Source organism: Monodelphis domestica, chromosome 2 (genome assembly GCF_027887165.1).
Source record: "Monodelphis domestica isolate mMonDom1 chromosome 2, mMonDom1.pri, whole genome shotgun sequence".
NCBI lineage: Eukaryota > Metazoa > Chordata > Mammalia > Didelphimorphia > Didelphidae > Monodelphis > Monodelphis domestica.
In genome coordinates, this window is record NC_077228.1 from 300,840,318 (window position 1) to 300,859,929 (window position 19,612).

The 19,612-nt window shown below is 36.6% G+C and overlaps 1 protein-coding gene across 3 annotated transcripts in view; it reads right to left on the reverse strand.

The window, feature by feature from the left end:
• Nucleotides 1-11,448, reverse strand: part of CILK1 (ciliogenesis associated kinase 1) — a 92,244-nt gene extending 80,796 nt beyond the window's left edge. The window contains exons 1-3 of one of the 3 annotated variants that reach the window (XM_016431135.2): nt 11,254-11,402; nt 10,652-10,738; nt 10,436-10,506 (exon numbers count right to left, since the gene is read on the reverse strand). The gene's annotated coding sequence lies outside the window, so the exon portion shown is untranslated. Of the gene's footprint in view, nt 1-10,435; nt 10,507-10,651; nt 10,739-10,926 lie in introns of all 3 variants that reach the window. The other 2 variants (XM_001364227.4, XM_016431137.2) reach the window with 2 other exon arrangements.
• Between the last annotated feature and the right edge of the window lie 8,164 nt (nt 11,449-19,612).

Genomic DNA, 19,612 nt, shown 5'->3' on the forward strand with positions numbered 1-19,612 from the left:
TACTGTACAATCATCATGTTAAGTCCCATGGAGAGATTTTTGTTGTTGTTGATTATTTGTATCCAAATTTTTGTGACCCCTTTTGGGTTTTCAAGGCAAAGATACTGGAGTGGTTTGTCATTTCCTTCTCCAGCTCATTTTACAGATGAGGAAACTGAGGCAAAAAGAGTAAAGTGACTTGCCTAGAGTCACACAGCTAATAAGTCTGAGACAGTGAACTCAATCCCTTCTGATTCCAGGCCTGGCACTCCATCTACTGCTCTTCTACCTGCCTATGAAGGCATGCAAAGATGAATAAAACATGGTCCCAACCCTCAACAATTTCACACTCTAAAGAGAAAATTACACAAACACACACACACACACACACACACACACACACACACACACTTAGCCATCATACAAAACAGAATGTAGTTCGTGACATGAGAGGCAAAATACACTGTGGGATTAAAGAGAAAAGAGAGATATTCTAGAGAACTGGCAGAAGGAGGGAAGGCTTAATGAAGAGATGACACAGGAACAGGAACCTGAAGGATGGATAGGATTTCAGTAGGAATAGATCTCATTTCCTCCTGCCTCTTTGAGAACTTTGTTCTAGTGGTCATCTTTTCTCTTTCATGCACCTACAGTTTCAGTCCTTCCATTAACTCATTCCTATATGCCTACAAATATCTTTAGATTTCCCCAATATTCTAAAAGTATTCCCTTGACCTTTCTGTCCAATCCAGCTTTGGGCCCATTTCTTTTCCTTTGTCATGGTAGAGGTGAGGGTGGGAGTGGGGGAGTTTTCTCCATCAAATGTTTCCACTTCTCCTACCTTTCCTCAAACTTTAGCTAATAATCTGTTTATTCACTCTATTGAAATTCCTAATGTCAACAATAATGTCCTGATTGTTAAATCCAATGATCTTTTCTCCGATCTCAACTCTGTTGCTTCTGACATCGGTGAGATTCCTCCTTTTAGTTTTAGAGCATCACTCTCTTACCTGTCTTTCTGTTTCTCCTCTTCTTCTGGACATTTCTAAAGTACTTATTCATGTCCCTCTTTCTCTTTCACACAGAATTTGGTTTTTCAACTCTCTTTAAGTCACTAATCATGTAACATTGTATATTATAGTTAGCTCTGTTTGTGCCTTAGCTCCCTAAGCAGACTTACAGTTCCATGAGGCATTGGCCACATCTTCAAATGTAAGATACTTAATATATGTTGAGTGAATTAACAAATGAATAAACAAATTGAAGAAATCATTCCAAGAGAAGGTCATGATCGAAGGTAAGGATGTAGGTAAGTACCAGCTGTTTGGGCAGACTAAGGGAATAATTATGTTTATTTGAACTGGAGCTAATATATGAAGGAGGAGATTTGAGATAAGGTAGGCAGGATCTAGGTGGAGTAGTGAAAGCCTCACATAAGTTGGATGTTGCGTCCCCGGATAGCCTCTCCATGTGCACCATCAATCCTCCTCATTATGACTCAAGATAATCTTGGCCAAAATCCTGATTCTCTTCGGGTTGTGATGCAGGTATAACCTGGTCTTCTAGAGATCCTTTTTCCTTTTCCTTCTTCCCTTCCCATGCTCTGAATGTCTCAAGTCAAGGCACAAGACGTTCCCTTGTGTTGGTTAAAACATGCCAAATAAAGGCCTATTGCTTTTTAATATCATTGGCTAATTTCCATGGAAATATTTATATCTCTAAGGTGCAATAGACTGTGACAACCTCTGAGCCCCCTTTGAGCTTTAAATCTATGAGGCTAAGTTGGGGAACAGATTTAGAAAGGAAATTATTTTTCTATTAATGATACTAAAGAGAGTATATGATTGCATTTTTGAGTTGTAGTTCTCTGGGATAGGGAAGTGGGGAAAAGTAGTGTGTGTGTGTGTTTTTTTTAATACAATTGACATTCTTCATAGCTGACTCCATCTCTAAGCTAAGATTCTCTGACCTAGGGGTCCCAGTTTTTTATCTCTCTCTCTCACACATACACACACACTCACACCATCAATCCTGTGATCATTACAGTTATCTTCTGCACCTCTTCTAACTTAGCTGTATTTGTATTTTTCTTCAGACCCTAAAGTAGTCAAAATTCAAACAGTAGCCTAGGCTCAAAACCATAAGAAACAAGGATAAGATTAAATATTTTTGTTTTCAAAAATAGACCTCACAATACAGAATTTGCCCATTCATTTTTGTCTCCCCTCAGGCCTTTTCACATTAATTTCAGAGAGAAAAAAATTGGCATGCTTCTCCTCAATTTTTTTCTTTCTGATTTATATGGTAACGGCATTGTTAAATGAGCCTGCTTACGTTATATGGCCATAGGATTATACAGATATAGAGCTGGAAGGAACCTTGAAGGCCATCTAGTTCAACCTCCTTATCTAACAGATATAGGAAACAGGCCCAATCTAGGTTTAAAGTTGACTTGCCCTAGGACAAATAAGTAGTGTCAGAGGTAGTTTAACTTGGTTTGTTTTGGCTAGGGCAGAAAAGGTCAAGTTAAAGCCACAGTCAACTCTTTGCTATTGACTTGAGTGAAAAAAAAGAATAAATTTAAATTGAATTGAAGGAGAAAAGAATATTGCCAGTCCTCCCTCCATGATGTTCTGCTTCTTGTCTCACACCTTCCTTATCTCTCCTACATTTCCCAGGACAGAAGGGAGAAGGCTATTTAATATTACTCCTAATTAGTACCTAGAATGCACCTCCAACCTTATGGTGAGGGAACAATATAAAATTAGGACTGCAATAGCTTCTTGGTCCTTTCTCAGACCAAAGGTCTGAATATCTCAAGCCTGCAACTTTAAAAGAAATCTTATCTATAAACATAAGTTTTGTTCTCTTATAAATCATCTCACTCACCAAAGAAGGTTTATTTGGTAAAGTAAGAACAGCTTCATGTGAGAAGTACTGAGAGATCTAGATTCCAATTAACTTTGCCACTGATTTCTTGGTGACCCAAGAATAAGGGTGATAATAGAATATGACAGAAGCCCCAAAGCAGGAATACATGATTTCTACCTTATTTTAGGATTAAAATATGACAAGGTGGGAAGGCTGAATACATGTAAAGGTGCGGAACAAAGCCCATTTTAGATCATGCCCATTTCAGAACTGGAATGGTTCACACCTTGGTCTTATGACCAATTCTCAAACTGTAATGGGTATGAAATGGAAGTAACCATTCACTGCTGGTAAGGGAAGTGCATGTAAATAATTGTACATACTGGAAGGCCCCTTTAGTAGGCATGAAGAAGTCCCCCATCCAGCTAATAAGGCTGCTTAAAAATAGTCACATCCCTGGTGGTCTTTAAAAAGCCAACCAAGCTCCATGGACAGCACACTCTTTAAATAGCTCTGGTACTTGAGAAAAGAATCTAGCTGCTAACTTTGTAGTCAATTTGAACTGTGGAAAGAAGTCAGATCAGGAAATCTAGTACAGTAAGAGCAGATATACCGTACTCGGAGGATCAATGTGAGAAAAGCATTAGGAGAGAAAAAGTAGTAGGGTCTTGTGCCATGTGTGTTCCTTAGATTTAAGTCTCTCTAGTATTGTACTCTCCGTCTGTGCCTATGCTTCTCTCTCTGTTTTTATGGGAGAGAGCCTTAGTTTTATGGGGAAATGTCTTATAATTATTGTTCTTACCATACCACCTTAGTAAAAGCTTTTCCTTTAGGCTAATTGTATTATATGACTGATTCTTAAAGATAAATGCATCAGTGGGGGCTCAAGAGCTAGTTTTAGGAGTAAGGTTAAGGACCCATAGTACGCCTTAAATCTGGATCAGGCATCTTCCATGTGAGTACAACCCCAAAGGATGTTATTCCAAAGGGTATCATATCTTATAGTATATTTGAAAGCCATACATGCATAGTATTTGTAATTCTACAATTGTTTTTAAATGTTTTAATTCTGATTTTAATATTCAGCTGTTTCCCGATAGGTAGTTAATTTGTAGGTGCTATCCTAATTTATCCTTTTCTCCTATTTGAGGTTGCCTTTGTAAGTTCTATGGAAAAGTTTACTTTTCATAATTAGATTTAACATCTGGCATTTTTAACAACATTTATGAGGTAAGTGATGGTGTTAGCTATTATTGGTCATCAACATTTCCCAAATAAGATATGAGTTTGAGCCCTATCCATTTCACCAAAAAAAGGTCAAGAAAATTAGAGACATGATTTTTTTTGGTCATACAGTATTCCTACTACTTATACAATTGTCCATATTATAGCAATTATAATAGAAAACAGCTATTCTGTTTTTTAATTTAATTCTCTCTTCTACTCCATTTCCTCAGCTAGTCTGCTTTTTCCCTGACAGATTTTAGAAACTAGTTTGAAGGTTTATCATAATGTGCTTATTACATATAAAAACAATGTTTTTATTTTTCAAAATTCATTATCATTTGTATGACAGTGGTCTGAAAAGACAATTCATTGGGCCATGACAGAACAGTATAAAAAGCTAAACAAAATGGACATCAATTCTTCATTCACCAGCTACATTTCACTCATTCATACAAATGCTAATGAATTCAATGTAGGCAAACCCTCCTCTCAATATATTTCAGTAATTTTTTAAATGACTGAATCTTTGATAAACTGTCTGCCATTATAAGTTTAAAATATACAAACATAAAAAACTGCTAGGGCTGGGATGGGAGGTTGCCTTGGTGGAGTTAGCTTTTGATAGATGCTTTCTTTAAGAAAAGGTAGGACCAGTTGGGCAAGACTATTTATTGTCTCCAGGGCATTAGAAATTCTTACAGATATTTACCTTTTCTACTAAGGTCAAATAACCAGTTGGACAGTATACAATAATGTTGGCTCTAAGTTCTTATCATTGCTTACAGTAACCTTCAGGGCAGTCACATGTTATCAGCAGTTAAATGTAAGTCATGTCCCACCTATAAGATGAATACAGTGTGACTCATCTAATTCCTTTCAACCAAAGTATGTGGCCATCATAAGAAGAACTGTTACTAATCAACAAGTATTTCTTAAATGCCAGTCACATAGACATACAGTTAATCTCTGTGGGAAACACAAAAGATTTATAAATCAATTAACAAACATTTATTAAGTGCCTTAAGAAGCTGTCCTTAAGCTTATAATTTACTTTAGAAGACTAGACATGAAAAAAATTAAGGAAAAATATAAAACATTAATAACCAAGTGAAAGGCTGTATGACATAGATAACTGGCCTGAAACTGAGAAAAACTTAGATTCAAGTTCCTTCTCTGATACTTTGTGACTCTGGGCAAGTCCCTTAATTTTTCAGTGCCCCAGGCAGCTATCCAAAACTATAAGTTGCAGACTAGTGGGAGATCTACATTGTTAGACCAAGCTTTCCCACCAGGAATTCTCTGTTTGGACAAAAAAAAAGGTTTGGACAAAAAAAAAACACCAAATGAATGATCATGTAGATAATCAATAATATCTGAAGCCAGTTATTACATTTAAATATCATATATCATATAATATTTATACTATAGATGAATTATGTTATATAATATATAAAACAAAAAATAAACTATCTAATGTTTAAATAAAAATGATAAAACTATTCAATAACCATAAAAATACAAAATCTCATGTATTGATAAGAGCTGGTTCTCTCCAGAGACTGGTTCAGGGTGCTTATGGATTTGTCAATGTATAATCAATATTATGTGAAATTAAATATGAAATTACATATAAGTATGTATATAAACAGAAAATATAAAATCAAATATAAAATTAAACCCACAGATGTTCATAGCACCATGCTGAAAACACTTCATAGACAGTAGAAATATGAAAATAATGAACTTTGCAGTTGTAAGGGATTTCAGAGGTTAGTCTTTATTTAACAAAAGAGGTATCATGGAAAGTACAGTAGCTTTAGAGTGAGAAGACCTAGGTTTCCTGTGATGCATACGAACTGGGCAAGTCATTTAACTGTTGTGTGACTCTGTTTACTTATCTGTAAAATGAGAGAGTTGGATTTGGTGGTCTTTTAGGTCTCTTCTGATTCTAAACCTAAGCTCCAATGGCTTCCTAATACTGGGAGAGTTACTAATCTTTGTAGGGAGAGGAACTGCCCATAGCAGAAAAAACATGAACCTTTTAAACTAAGAAGATGTACAGCTATATTTTAAAAGCTAAATAACTAAGCAAACCACATTGTAACACAAAAACAATGCCCGCTTAAAGTATAGGTGCACCTTTATTTGCACATTCCCTCTTAAATCCCAAATAAAAGCCAACCCTATAAAAACAGATCTCCGAAATTCTCTTTACTCCCTTTTCCTGGAACACCTGTTCCTTTAACTAGCTGGTGAAAGAAGCAAGAGCTGAGTCTAACACCATGGACAGGTTTACAAAGAAGCACATACAGAGTTTTCATTGTCCCGAGAAACCATGGCAGAACAGGAACCTGGGCACAGCATGCTTCCTGTACTTCTTGTCATCACCACCACCCCCAACAAAAAATGTGAGAGCATAAATGAATGTTGTATGCCAGTAGAATCTCTGATAGAAAGGCTATGTGGGGGAATCAGGGCAGTCTTAAATTTAAAACAAAACAAAATAATATTAGCATTCCTGACTAGTCTTGAATGGTAAAAAAAAAAAGGGCAATGGGACCCCAGGAACAGTGTAATAACCAGGAAGAACTGAGAAGCCACTATAGAAAAAGGCAACAAAGGAATGCTCAAATGACTGCCTGACACCTTAGCTTCAATTCTGTGGGTATCTAGATTGAATCATGATGTTTAGTCTGTCAAACATCCATTCCTCCAGTTACTCAGTGTTCAATGTTCAATGTTCGAACCCAGTGGAATGTAAGCTCCTTGAGGGTGTGTGAACTTTGTTTTTATCTTTTTTTCTCCTATGCTCAGCATAATGCCAGGCTTATCGTAGCTATTTAATGAATGCTTATTGACTAAATAAATGAAATAAATGAAATTGACTAAATTTTATAGATTATTGAAATCTGTATTGGGTAAGGGGCAATAAGGTATATTCAGACTGATACAATGTGGTCAAGGTGCCCGAGGAGCTCTCTCTCTCTCTCTGTCGCTTTCTCTGTTGCTCTCTCTCTCTCTCTCTCTCTCTCTCTCTGTTTCTCTCTTTGTCTCTCTCTCTGTCTCTCTCTTTCTGTCTCTCTCTCTCTCTCTCTGTCTCTCTCTCTGTCTCTCTCTCTCTCTCTCTTTTCTCCCTTCCTCCCCTTTTTAGTAATTGATTTATAGAACTGCTGTATCTCCCAGAAAAACATAAGCTCCTTTTGAAGCCAAGGACTGGCTCAAGTATTGGGCCAGCAGAGAGAAAGACAAATTTAAATCTGGCCTCAGACACTTACTACTACATGCATAGTCCTGAGCAACACTCTGTAAGTATGCCTTATCCTCAACAGGGAAAAGTAAAGAACTGTTGTAAAGATCATTTGAAATATTATTTGTAAAAAACACTTAACATAGTACCTGGCACATAGTAGGACAAATGCTTATTCCTTCCTCTTTCCACCCTCTTGGAAACACCATAGCTTTAAAACCCTTACTAAGTGTTTTCTGAATTAAATTAATTGATGAAAGCAGTATTTAAGAAAGATTCCTTTACTAGTTGTATGCAGAATGGAACTGAATAGGAAGAGCCTGAAGTCAAGGAGGCCAAGGAGGAAACTGCTAATCCAAAGACTAATTAATAAGGAACCAGGTGGAGGTGATAGCACTAGAAATAAGAGTTTTAGATGAGTAGAAGAAACAAGTCTACAAGACTTGGTAATTGACAGAATATAGGGAATAAAGGAAAGGAACAGTCAAAGATGTCTCCAAAGTTTTGAGATTTATGCAGTTTCTGTCTTTATTGATCACTACAGAAAGGATACAAAATAAGGGCATCAGGAATTTATTAAAAAGGGCTTGAATGAGGGCAGCTGGGTATCTCAGTGGATTGAGAGCCAGGCCTAGGGACAGGAGGTCCTAGGTTCAAATCTGGCCTCAGACACTTCCTAGCTGTGTGACCCTGGGCAAGCCACTTAACCCCCAATGCCTAGCCCTTACCACTCTTCTACCTTGGGACCAATACACAGTATTGATTCCAAGACAGAAGGTAAGGGTTTAAAAAAAAAAAAAGAGCTTGAGTAGATGAGATCTCCTTGGGCAATAGGGACCAATGGAGAGAACAATGGATTTTTAGTCAAAGGAGCTGGGCCAAACTCCTAGCTCACATATTGCTTTGGGAAGGTCAGTTAGCTTCCTAAAACCAATGAAAGATTTGGATTAGACCATTTCTCAAATTTCTTTTTGGTATTAAAAACTCTTTACTCTCTTAAAGAGTATTGACGACCTAAAAAGTTTTTGTTTATGTAGCTTGTGTCTTATACGTATATTGAAAATTAAAACTTATAACATTTTAAAATATCTATTAATTCATTTAAAAACAAAAAGAAATTCAGTATATTTTAACATAAATAACATTTTATGAAAAATAATTTTTTTCCAGAACAAAAAAGCTAGCAAGAAAAATAGCACTGTTTTTTTTTTTTTACAAATCTCTCTAATATCAAATTTAACAGAAGATAGCTGGGTTCTTTTAGCTGTCATTGCGTTAAATCTGTTTTAATATGTTGTTTTAAGGCAGTGAGGTGACATAGTGGGTGAAGTATTAGGTCTGGCATCTGGAAGACAAGTTCAAATTTAGACTGAGACTCTTAATAGTTGTGAGATCCAGGGCAAGCCACTTTACCTCTGTCTGCCTCCATTTCCTCAACAATAAAAATGATTGTAATAATTGCTCCTACCTACCAGATTTGTTGTGAGGATCAAGTGAGATAATAGTTGAAAAGTGATAAAGTGCTTAATAAATGTTATTTCTTTCCCTTCTCTGTGAAAAAAAATGTGGCCTTATACAGAAACAGTAGTTGGAAAAGAAGAATATTTTAATAGGCAAATAAAATCTTAGTAATGTTATAAAAAATTTTGATCTTGGGCCTCTCAGACAAAACTCTGAAAACTACTCAAGTAAGATTACTAACGTTCACCAAGACTTTAAATCCTATGAGCCTCTCTAGTGCAGGGTCTACTCAACCTACTTCCAAGGACTTCCAAAACACAAATTAATCAAGGAGGTAATGTAGTATGGTGGAAGGAGCACTAAAACACTGTTGGTAGAAATGTGAACTAATCCAACCATTTTGGAGAACAATCTGGAATTATGCCCAAAGGAACTGTGTAATACCTATTGACTCAGCAGTACCTTTATTGGTTTTATTTCCTAAGGTGATGAGGGGAAAGGAAACAAACCTATATGTTCTAAAATATTTCTAGCAGCTCTCTTTGTGGTGGCAAAGAACTGGAAATGAAGGGACGCCCATCAATTGGGAAATGGTTAAACAAGTTCAGACACATGATTGTGATGGAATACTATTATACCATAAGAAATGACAAGCAAGTTATTGTTTAAAAAATCATGGAGTGAAATTTGCAGAACCAAGAGGACATTATATATAGCAACAGAAATGCTGTTTGAAGAAGGACTTGTGTATGTCTGCCTACATAGAAAGAACTGATAAATATAAATAAGCAAAACATAGTTTATACATATGAAATATAGGATGGAGAGAGGGAGTTATCTGGGAATTTTAATGTAACAACCAAATTAATAAATTAACTTAAATTTTTTAAAAAGGAAGAGTGTAGGCTCTTGAAGCAAAGGACCAGGTTCAAATCCTATTTCCTTCACTCATGACATATAAACATGGACAAGTCACCTTGTCTCCCCTGGCCTCAAGCTTTCTCATCTATAAATAAATGCAATTGTATTAGATGTCCTAAAGATCTTAAATATTTGAGTCTATAAGAAAATAAAGGCAAAAATTCTGAATAAACAGGAGTTAAGAAAATATGAAAGGCTCTGATTCCCTTCCCCCATTAGAATTGTAAATAAACTTCTTTCTAGCCCTGGGGAAGGTAGGAGGCACATTTAAGAAATAGTTTGGCTGTGGTACAGAATTAAAGCCACAATAAAATAAAAATAGAACAGAAAGGCTTCTCTTTAGACAAAGGCTATCTCTAATAAGAAAATAAGGCATCTCAAACTGATTACCTAAGTCAGTCAGCCAATAACATTTATTAAGCACCTACTAAGGGCTGGAGATACAAAGAAAGGCAAAAGACAACCTCAGTTCTTAAATTTGAAATCTAATGTTTGGATGTTAAATAATTCGTGGCAGTCAGCCAGCAGGCCACTTGTGGATTATTCTTGTTGATTGGGCATTGGCTTTGCAAAATTAATGCATTTTAATTTGATCATCACACTACAATACAGTATCACTGGCTGCCCAGCAATCTAATTCATTGGAAGAGATGAGAATGACGGGTCTATTGGAAACTTCCGGTTAACCACTAGCAAGTGTCCAAAATCAAAAATCCAAAACGAACATACCTTTGAGAAATCCAGCCCCAGCATGCAAAGCTCAATACTCAAAGTGGCAGTTGTCTCTCAGCAGAGTCCGGCTTTAGCAAAAGAAGAATGTGACTTAGTATTAAGTCCAATAAAACCAACTCCTCCCCGCTCTACCCAGCCACATTGTTTAAAAAAACAAAACACCCTCATTTAAAAGTCTCAGAGTTGAACTTTTAAAAATACACAGGATAATACCAACGATGGGGATGCTCCAGAGAACTCCATGCATAACTGTTACTTAACGTCCACCCCAGCTAAGAAGGACGGGAATAAAACCACCATCTGCAAAGCCGATAAAAAATGGTTGCGACTAAGTATGTGAGTGAGGCTTGCGACTTAGACGCCCCACCACCACCATCCCGATCCCCTTTGTGGGACAGTCAATGGCCTAATCCGGAAAATTCCATGTGCAACTACTGGAGGTCCCCTTCCCCAAAAAGGTCGGTCGATCCTGAAAGTGCTTCCCTAACCTTTAAGACGAAAAGAAAAACAGTCATCCAAATCTTCCGGTCTCCCAGGAAACAGAGTTTTGATGCCGGCGGTCATGCAAATCCAACACTCCCTTGTATACCTTTCCCTTCCTTTCCACTGGTGTCTAGGCATCTGCACCACGAGATCTACTAGACCGAGCGACATTCCCCCTCAAAGACCGTAAGCAGCCATCCCCAGTCTGGTAAATCTCCCCAAAAGCAGACTGGAGGAGGCTGAGCCGCGGGCAATGGATAAACAGTCTCGCAGCTCCCAGAGATAGCCCTCCCCCTACTCCACAGAGAAAGAACTCCCAACGTGGTACCCACCCTGCTAGGAGAGTCCATGAGGTCCATCCTGGGGAGTCTGGGACGTTCTGAGAGGGAACGGGCCTAGACTGGCCAGCACGCTCATGGTAAGTATTGCGGGAGAGGGAGCAGCCTTCCACCCACCAGCAGAAAAACAAACAAAAGCCAATGTGGCTTCTAATCAGGGACAACCAGTAGCTTTCCCTGGTCAAAGTTACACTGTAGCTCCCCTTGCTGGCTTTGAGTATTTCTGCACCCTCGTTCATTTTCTGACATTGTAGCCTCTGGTTTTTCTTTTGAGAGGAGGACTGGTAGTGATAAACTTTGCACACCGAGGGAAGAGATGGTAAAAAAAAATACCTTCTTATTTCTCTTAACCTTACACACAAACACACCAGCAAGCCCACTTATTCAGTCAACTGTCATTCTATGTACTGAATTAAACCATCTCTATTTGCAAGGAACATATTTATTTATTTAGAATAGTTTTCCATGGTTATATGATTCATGATTTTTCCCACCCCTCTTCCCTCCCTTCTCCCTGAGCTGAAAAGCAGTTCTACTGGGTTGTACATGTATCATTGTTCAAAACCTATTTCCATATTATTAATATTTGCAATAGAGTGATCTTTTAATGCCAAAAACCCAATCATATCCCCATTTTCTTCTGCATTTCTGCTCCCACGGTTCTTTTTCGGAATGTGGATAGCATTCTTTTTCATAAATTCCTCTGGATTGTCCTGGGTTATTGCATTGCTGCTAGTAGAAAAGTCCATTACATTTGATTGTGTAAGGTTTCAACTACACTCAGTTGAGGTTTAAAAACAGATACAGTTTTTAATTTCAAAATTCTAACATTTGGCTAAAATATAATACTCTGTAAAAACAACTGGCTCTAAAGTCAGATGATCTGAACTTAAATTCTACCTCTGATTGCTTCTACTATCTGTAGGCTGTAATTGTACAAAGAGTGCAGTATTTAACTGACTATGAGCAAGTCCCTTATCTTGTCTAGACCTCAGTTTCTTCATCTCTAAAATGAGGAAAGTTGAACTAGAAGATCTCTTTGGTCACTTAGCCTTAGATAAAAAATTTAGGTCCCTCAGACAGACCTCAAAAGTAAAAGCAGAGGGGAGGTGACTCAGTGTATTGAAAGTCAAGACCAGAGATAGGCCTGAGTTCAAATTTAGCCTCAGACACTTCCTACCCCTTACTTTTCTTCTGCCTAAGAACCACTTAACACAGTATAAAAAAAGAAAAGTAAAAGCAAATAACTAACTACATTTGGGACTTTATTCATATAAAGTAGAAGTTGAGCATCCTAATTCATGATGTTTCAGAACTCATTAATGAAGTAGATATGTGCTATATATATGACGTGTTTGTTATAATAATAATATATGCCAGGCACTGGGCTAACTGCTAGGTATTCCAAAAAAGGTAAAACACAGTCTTTTCTAGGAACTAGAAGCCTAATAGAGGAAACAGCATGCAAACAATTATGTATAAACAGATTAAATACAGGATAAAGTGAAAATAATCAACTGAGGGAAGGTACCAGAAGCATTAAGGATTGGGAAAGCCTTCTTGTAGAAGGTAGGACTTTAAGATTGTAATTCTTGAGAACGGAAGAAGAAAATGTTTTCCAGGGTGAACCTTTTTTAAAAAGAAAAGTCCTTTTCATTTCTGCTCCGATTTAAGAAACCTTTCAGAATAAGGTAAAAATTTTTCATACTTCTGCTCCCTGTTAGTGATTGCATAATGTCTACAAATACAATCCCAACCCCGTCAATAGGAAATCTTTATCAATGAATGAGGGAAGCAGAGAGAGTTAGGAAATCAATTTAACAAATTGCCTTTAAATTCTTGACATGGGACAATTATTTTAAAAAGTAACCCAAGTAACCCTTTAACTATTAGTTAAAATCAATAGTGCCAAAATTATACTGGAGAAACATACTGCTTAACACAGTCAGATGGCCTGTGAGCTAACTTGTATTTTTCCTGAGCAGCAACAAGTGAACTACTTACTAGTCATGGAAACTGACCATTAAATTAGCATTCTGGATGGCTTTGGATGCCTGAACTAAGACTGAAGGCATTATTTAGGCCACTAGCACTGGAGAGAAAATCAGGAACTGAGTTACAGTAACTTTAATGAAATCACATTAAAAAAATTATTTGTTCATTATAATATTGCTAAAGCTTACATTTTAATTCCTTTCTAGGCTAAATAAAGCCTGTATGTTCAGTTTGGATTGACCACAATGGAATATTTTATCAAGCAGAAAGTTAAATGGAAAGGACTGATCCTGGGGGCTGCTCAATAGCCCATATCCTGTTGCAAACAAAACCTTTTTTTATTCTAAGAGACACCAAATTCATTGTTCCTTTATGAAGCCACCAGCTCCTCCCCCATATCATTTTAATTTCAAAACCGAATTTGTGAATTTTAAATATGGGGAAGGGGAAAAGAAAGAATGCTGACTTCCTCAAAAGATGTGAGTCACTAAATTATAGTTAAATATTCCAATTAAACTTTTGGCTCCATTTTCCAATTGGCATATTTACTGGCTCTACAAAAACAAAAGAATAAATTTTACAGTTAAGCCCTACTTCCAGCTACAAGTAGACTGATTTTTTTCCCCTCCCCTACGGAGCATGAGTTTTCTGCCTGTTCTGAAGTCGTTTTCAAAAGATTTAGCTTTCCAAAGTAAGAGAACACTTGTGTCGGTGAAGAGCTTCATAATTAGATTTCACCTAAGCAGAAATTAAATAAATGCACTTGACCTTTAAGAGGTAGCATATGAGTGCCCTCTGTCAGATCCAGCATGCAACACTAGTTAGGAAGACTACAAATCCCAGCATTCATCACTGTTACCTTATTTAGATGACCAGGAAGCATTGTTTGTAAGGATCTGTTGCAAGATGGGATCTGTAGTCACATTATGACCCATATCTTTGATAAAAATTTGCTCTGGGTGTTTCTTCACCCATAAATGTATCCCTTGCAAGTTTGGTTTGCTCTTATACTCCAGCACCTTTCTAGATTGCTAAAAAAGTACATTCACTCTTTACTTATTGGTATAAATCCAAACCTTTCCTTATTACTGAGCATGCATACCCAAGAACTGTCCACCTCCAGAGAAAGAACTGTTGGAATAGAAATGCAGTTGAAAACATATGATTTATCACTTGATTATATGGGCATATTTTGGGTGGTTTGGGTTCTATAAGTTTATTTGCTTACAAAAATGAATAATATGGAAATATGTTTTGTTGTGTTAATACATATATAACCCAGAGGGGGGAAAACGAACTAAAAGTGACCTTAGAGTTTCAGTATAGATACTCCACAATTTTGGTTTTAGAAAAAGCAGCTAAAGGCAAAGTGAGAAAATGTTTTGTGACAATTTGGGGGCAAACTATGTTAAGTGTATGCTATTTAAATCCTTCCCCCCCCCCCCCAGAACACAACAATATAATAATATGTCAGCCTTGAATTTTATGTTACAAATTTCATGGGGGAAAACATTTATGATTAAATTTATAAAAGCAAATCTTTGTGATTTGGATTCTATGAAAAACATGAAATGGCAAACCTATCAATTCCATTAGAAATCTAACCTCGAAACAGGCATTAAAGTTGAAAAGGAATGAGTAGGTCTAGAGGGCTGGAATTCTTAACCTTTTTTGTATCATGAATCACTTTTGCAGTTTGGTAAAGCCTATGGACCCCTTCTCAGAAAAACATTTGTTTTTTTGTTTTGTTTTTTAAGCCACAATTGAAGAGAATGCTAAATTTCAGTTAGGGTTAGTGAAAATATGTATGTTTTCCATCCAAGTTCATGGAACTTTTGAAATCTCTCAGAGGAGGGAGTTCTTTGTGGGCTCCATATTAAGAACCACAAGGTTGTAGGGAGGTCAAGTAGAAAAGAGACAAAGGGGAGAACAAAGAAGGAGAAAACCATTTGTCTTTAGTGAGTTCCCAGTTAACAACCATGATTTTCTTTTCAGAGTTTTTAGATTGCAACCTGTAAAAAAACAAACAAATAAAAGCATTTAATGGAGGGGCAGAGTGATGGTAAGGAAAGAGGAAGGTTACTTTACTATGAAAGAGAGATGAAATCCAAATATAGAGGTTTTGCCCAATTTCTCTTGATCCCAATTCATTTTTTCAACATAATTTTTATAGTACTCCTCAGCATCCACTTTCTTTTTTTAAAATATATTTTGTTTTTCCTCAATTACATGTGATAACAATCTTAAACATTCATTTTTAAAAATTTGAGTTCCAAATTCTTTCCCTCCCTCACGTCCTCCTTCCCTGAGATGGCAAGCCACTTGATCTAGATTATACATGGGTGATCTATATAAAACATATCTCCACATTGGTCATTCTATGAAAGAAGACATATAAAACAAAAATATGTAAAAAATAAAGTGAAAAATACTATGCTTTAATCCATCACTCATTTTCTCATTAAGGTCTGACTATCAACTTAATGGCAAATCTCTGAAAGGTAATTGGTACTTTCACAGAGAAAACGCCAGTCAATAGGACCCTCCTTTTGATAATTCTTTTGCCCTTTTGCCTCGTTCAGCAGTAAGTTTGAGGTATGTCTAACCAACCACATTTAGAAAAAAAGAAAGGGGATGAAAAATATATATTTTCCTGACCATGGCATGCTGTTTTATCAAACTGGTCTGTTAATATACATACATATATTTTACATCTATTCATCTATCTATCTATCTATCTATCTATCTATCTATCTATCTATCTATGTATCTTTGTAGAGGAAGACAGACTTTGTAGTCAGACAATGAGATGTAATCAGAATTGAATTGGAAGAGAATCAATTGGGTTGCATTTGAATAATTACTATGATCTTTCAGTAATCCTAAACTATTTCCTCCTTCAAAAACCCATCTGTTTTTAAAAACATAAATAGGTATCTGTTGATGATATGCAAATATTAAGCATAAAAATCAAGATACGAAAGAAGTGGGTTTAAGTGGGTAGTGACATGTTATAAATTATGATTTTTCATAATGACAGTATTAACATAAATGCCATGATTAAAGAAATTGAGGGGGGAAGCTAGGTTCTCAGTGGTTAGAGATAAGCCTGGTAAACTAAGCTCCCTTCGAATGTGACCTCAAAGTATGTGACCCTAGGTAAGTCACTTACCCCCAATTTTTTATCCCTTACCACTCTTCTGCCTTGGAACCGACAGCATGAATTCTAAGACAGAAGGTAAGCAGAAAGGAAGAAAAAAAGAGAGATGGAAAGGAAGGAAGGAAGGTGTTAGCAGAAAGTGATGCCAGTCACATATCAAGCAATAATAACCTACAGCCCTAAGGGCTGAGATGCATGTAGTGCTTTTTAGGACAAATGGGTACCCTTGAAATATTGAATATGGATGTTTGAGAGAATATGGGCAAGAATTTCATTGAGCAACAGAACATAGAGGACGTTTAACCTTTATCATCCTACAATCAAAACACAGTTACATTAAATTACCACAGGGAACTTAAGGAGAATCAATCAATGAGCATTTATTTTAAGTGTTTATTATGTGCCAAGGACTGTGCTAGGCAGCAGGGATTGAGGTACAAAATAGAAACAATTTTGTCAAGCTCAAAGACTTCATGTTCTTATGGGAGACAAGCCATAGATATGATATTGGTAGATATGAGGTAAGTTTACAAAGTGATTCTGGATGCAAGAGCACTAATAGCTGTGGGAGAATTAAGAGTGGCTTCATGTAAAAAGTGGCTTTTGAAATGAGTTTTGAAGGTAAGCAAGAGGTGGAGGGAGGTACTAAGGAAGTGTCCAGAGAAGGGAGCAGCCTGTGCAAACATTCAGAGAGAAGAGAGGCAGCACTGAAATATATTGTCTATTTGACTAGAACATAGAGTAGAATGAATAAAGTAATGTGTAATGAGGCTAGAAAGGTAGAATGTGAAGAGCTTTATAGTTTAGATTCATTTGTGTGTGTTTGAATGGTGGTAGTAGTAGTTTAGTTGTTCAATTGTGTCTAATTTAATATGATACCATTTTGTTTATGGAGTTTTGTTGGCAAAGAGTCTGGAGTGATTTGCCATTTCTTTCTCTGGTGTGCCCCAATTTTACAGATGAAGAACTGAAGCAAATAGGGGTTATGTGACTTGCCCAGGGTCATTCAGGTAGTAAGTGTGAAGCTAGATTTGAATTTGTGGTGATGTTGGTAGCGGGGTGGTTAATAGGGAGCTAATGGAGCTTATTAAGTAAAGGAATAACGGTCAAATTTATGTTTTGGAAAATCACTTTAGTAGCAGTGTGAAGAATGGATCAGAGTAGGAGTTGTACTTGAGTTGGTAAGATCTATTAGGAGGCCACTAAATGGATCTATGACCTAGATATATAATATTAACTAATATTTTGAAGTACTTTACTGTATGTCAGACATTGTATCTAAAAAGTTATATTATAAGCAAATTAGGAGAGCTGGGAAGAAATTACCTATGGATATGGGAAGAGTTTATCATCATACATGAAATAGAGAGGAACAGAGAAGACAAAATAGATAATTTTGATCAAATGAAATTTAAAAGGTACAAATACAATGCAGTTAAAATTATAAGGAAAAGTTATATAGGGGGGCATGTCTTAGAGTCAAGTTTCTCTGATGAAAGTCTCATTTCCAAAATATGTAAAGAACTGATTAAATTTATAAGAATGAGCCATTTCCTCTGCTGATAAATGGTCAAAGGATATTAACAGACACTCTAAAGAGGAAAATCCAAAAATATCTATAGCTAAAAATGCTTCCAATTGCTAAAAGAGAAATGCAAATCAAAGTAGCTCTGATATATGAACTCACAACCATCAGATTGACAAAGTTGACAAAAAAGACAAATGTTAGAAGGGATGTAAGAAAATAAACATTAATGCTGTTGGTTGAGTTGTGGATTTAGAGTCATTCTGGATAGTATTTTAGAGCTATGTCCCCACAGTTACTAAACTATGCCTGTCCTTCAACCCAGAGATAGTGCTACTAGATCTATACTGTGAGATTTAAAATGGTTGAGGTCTTAAACTGTAGTGATTAAAATAGTGGAAGATATAAATTGTGATAGATATAAGAGAGGGTGAGTAAATTTGACCGCAGAAATATGTTCACTACAGTGTCTTGGGTTTTAAAATCAAATATAAGGTGGTCGCCAGGGAAATATTCCCAATTATTCAAATGCCCAAGTCAATTGGGTTTTATAGAGATTTTTAATTAACAATACAATGAGTAATCAAAGAAAGAGAGAGAGAGTAAGAAAGGAATAAGTATGAAGGGCCTCAAGCCAATATGGCCTAGACCTGAGTCTTAAAAGAGAAATCAGTCAGTTTTTTAACACTCACCACAAGGTCTGACTAAACAAGGATGCTAGTGACACCAGGCCAGCGTCCTTCCTCAAAGAGTCTTCCAGCCAGAGATTGTTTCAAAGGGCCTCTCTCAAGAGCCTCCAGAGCTCCTACCCCAGAGGGACAGAGCCTCTCAGAGGAGCTCCTCAAGGAACTCTCCTTCAGAATGAGATTTCCTCCAAGAGCACTTTCCCTCAAAGAGATCTATCTCCAAGGAAAAAGCCCTCAAACATCAGTCCTCAAGGAAATGAGTCTCTCAGAATGAGATCCTCCAGAATGAGAATCAGAAATCGAGATCCTGAATGAGATCCAAGCTCTTATTTTTAAGGGCAAAATTTCCTCTGTCACCTCCCCTAAGTCCTTACATCTACCAATCACTGTAGATGTTTCTAAAGGACCGCCCATTTTGAATTAACAGCTGAGTAGTTTTAATCTCTTTAGTAAGTCAGAAAAAAATGCTGCTGTGTCGACAAATTTCATTAAGAAAAAACCTCTGAATAAGTTATCACCCTTTTAGGTTTAAGTAGTTTATAAGTTGCCCCACCTATATGGGTACCTAGCATCCCATTGTATCAATTTTAAAAACAGGCATGACTCAAAGAACGTCATGTCCTTTCCATAAGCATGGGTCAAAGCACTTTCATTGTTCAGCAAGGAGTTTTTCTGTCCTAAAGCAGTCTTAAGTAGGGTGGAGTAGGGATATTCCCAAGGCAAGGAGTTTTCACATTCAAGTAGAATTTTCACTATCTGCTAGGGAATTTTTTAAAGTAGAAGATTCCCCAATGGGGAAATTTCCAACATTCATAAGTCTGAGAAATTTTAAGGTTTACAATACCCCAGAGAGATCAAAGATGAAAAATATTTATAGCAGCTTTTTTTTTTAATAGTGGAAAAGAACTGGAAACAAAAAGGGACACACACCCATCAATAAGTTGTGGAATATGAACATAAGGGAATACTTTTATGGTGAATGAAACA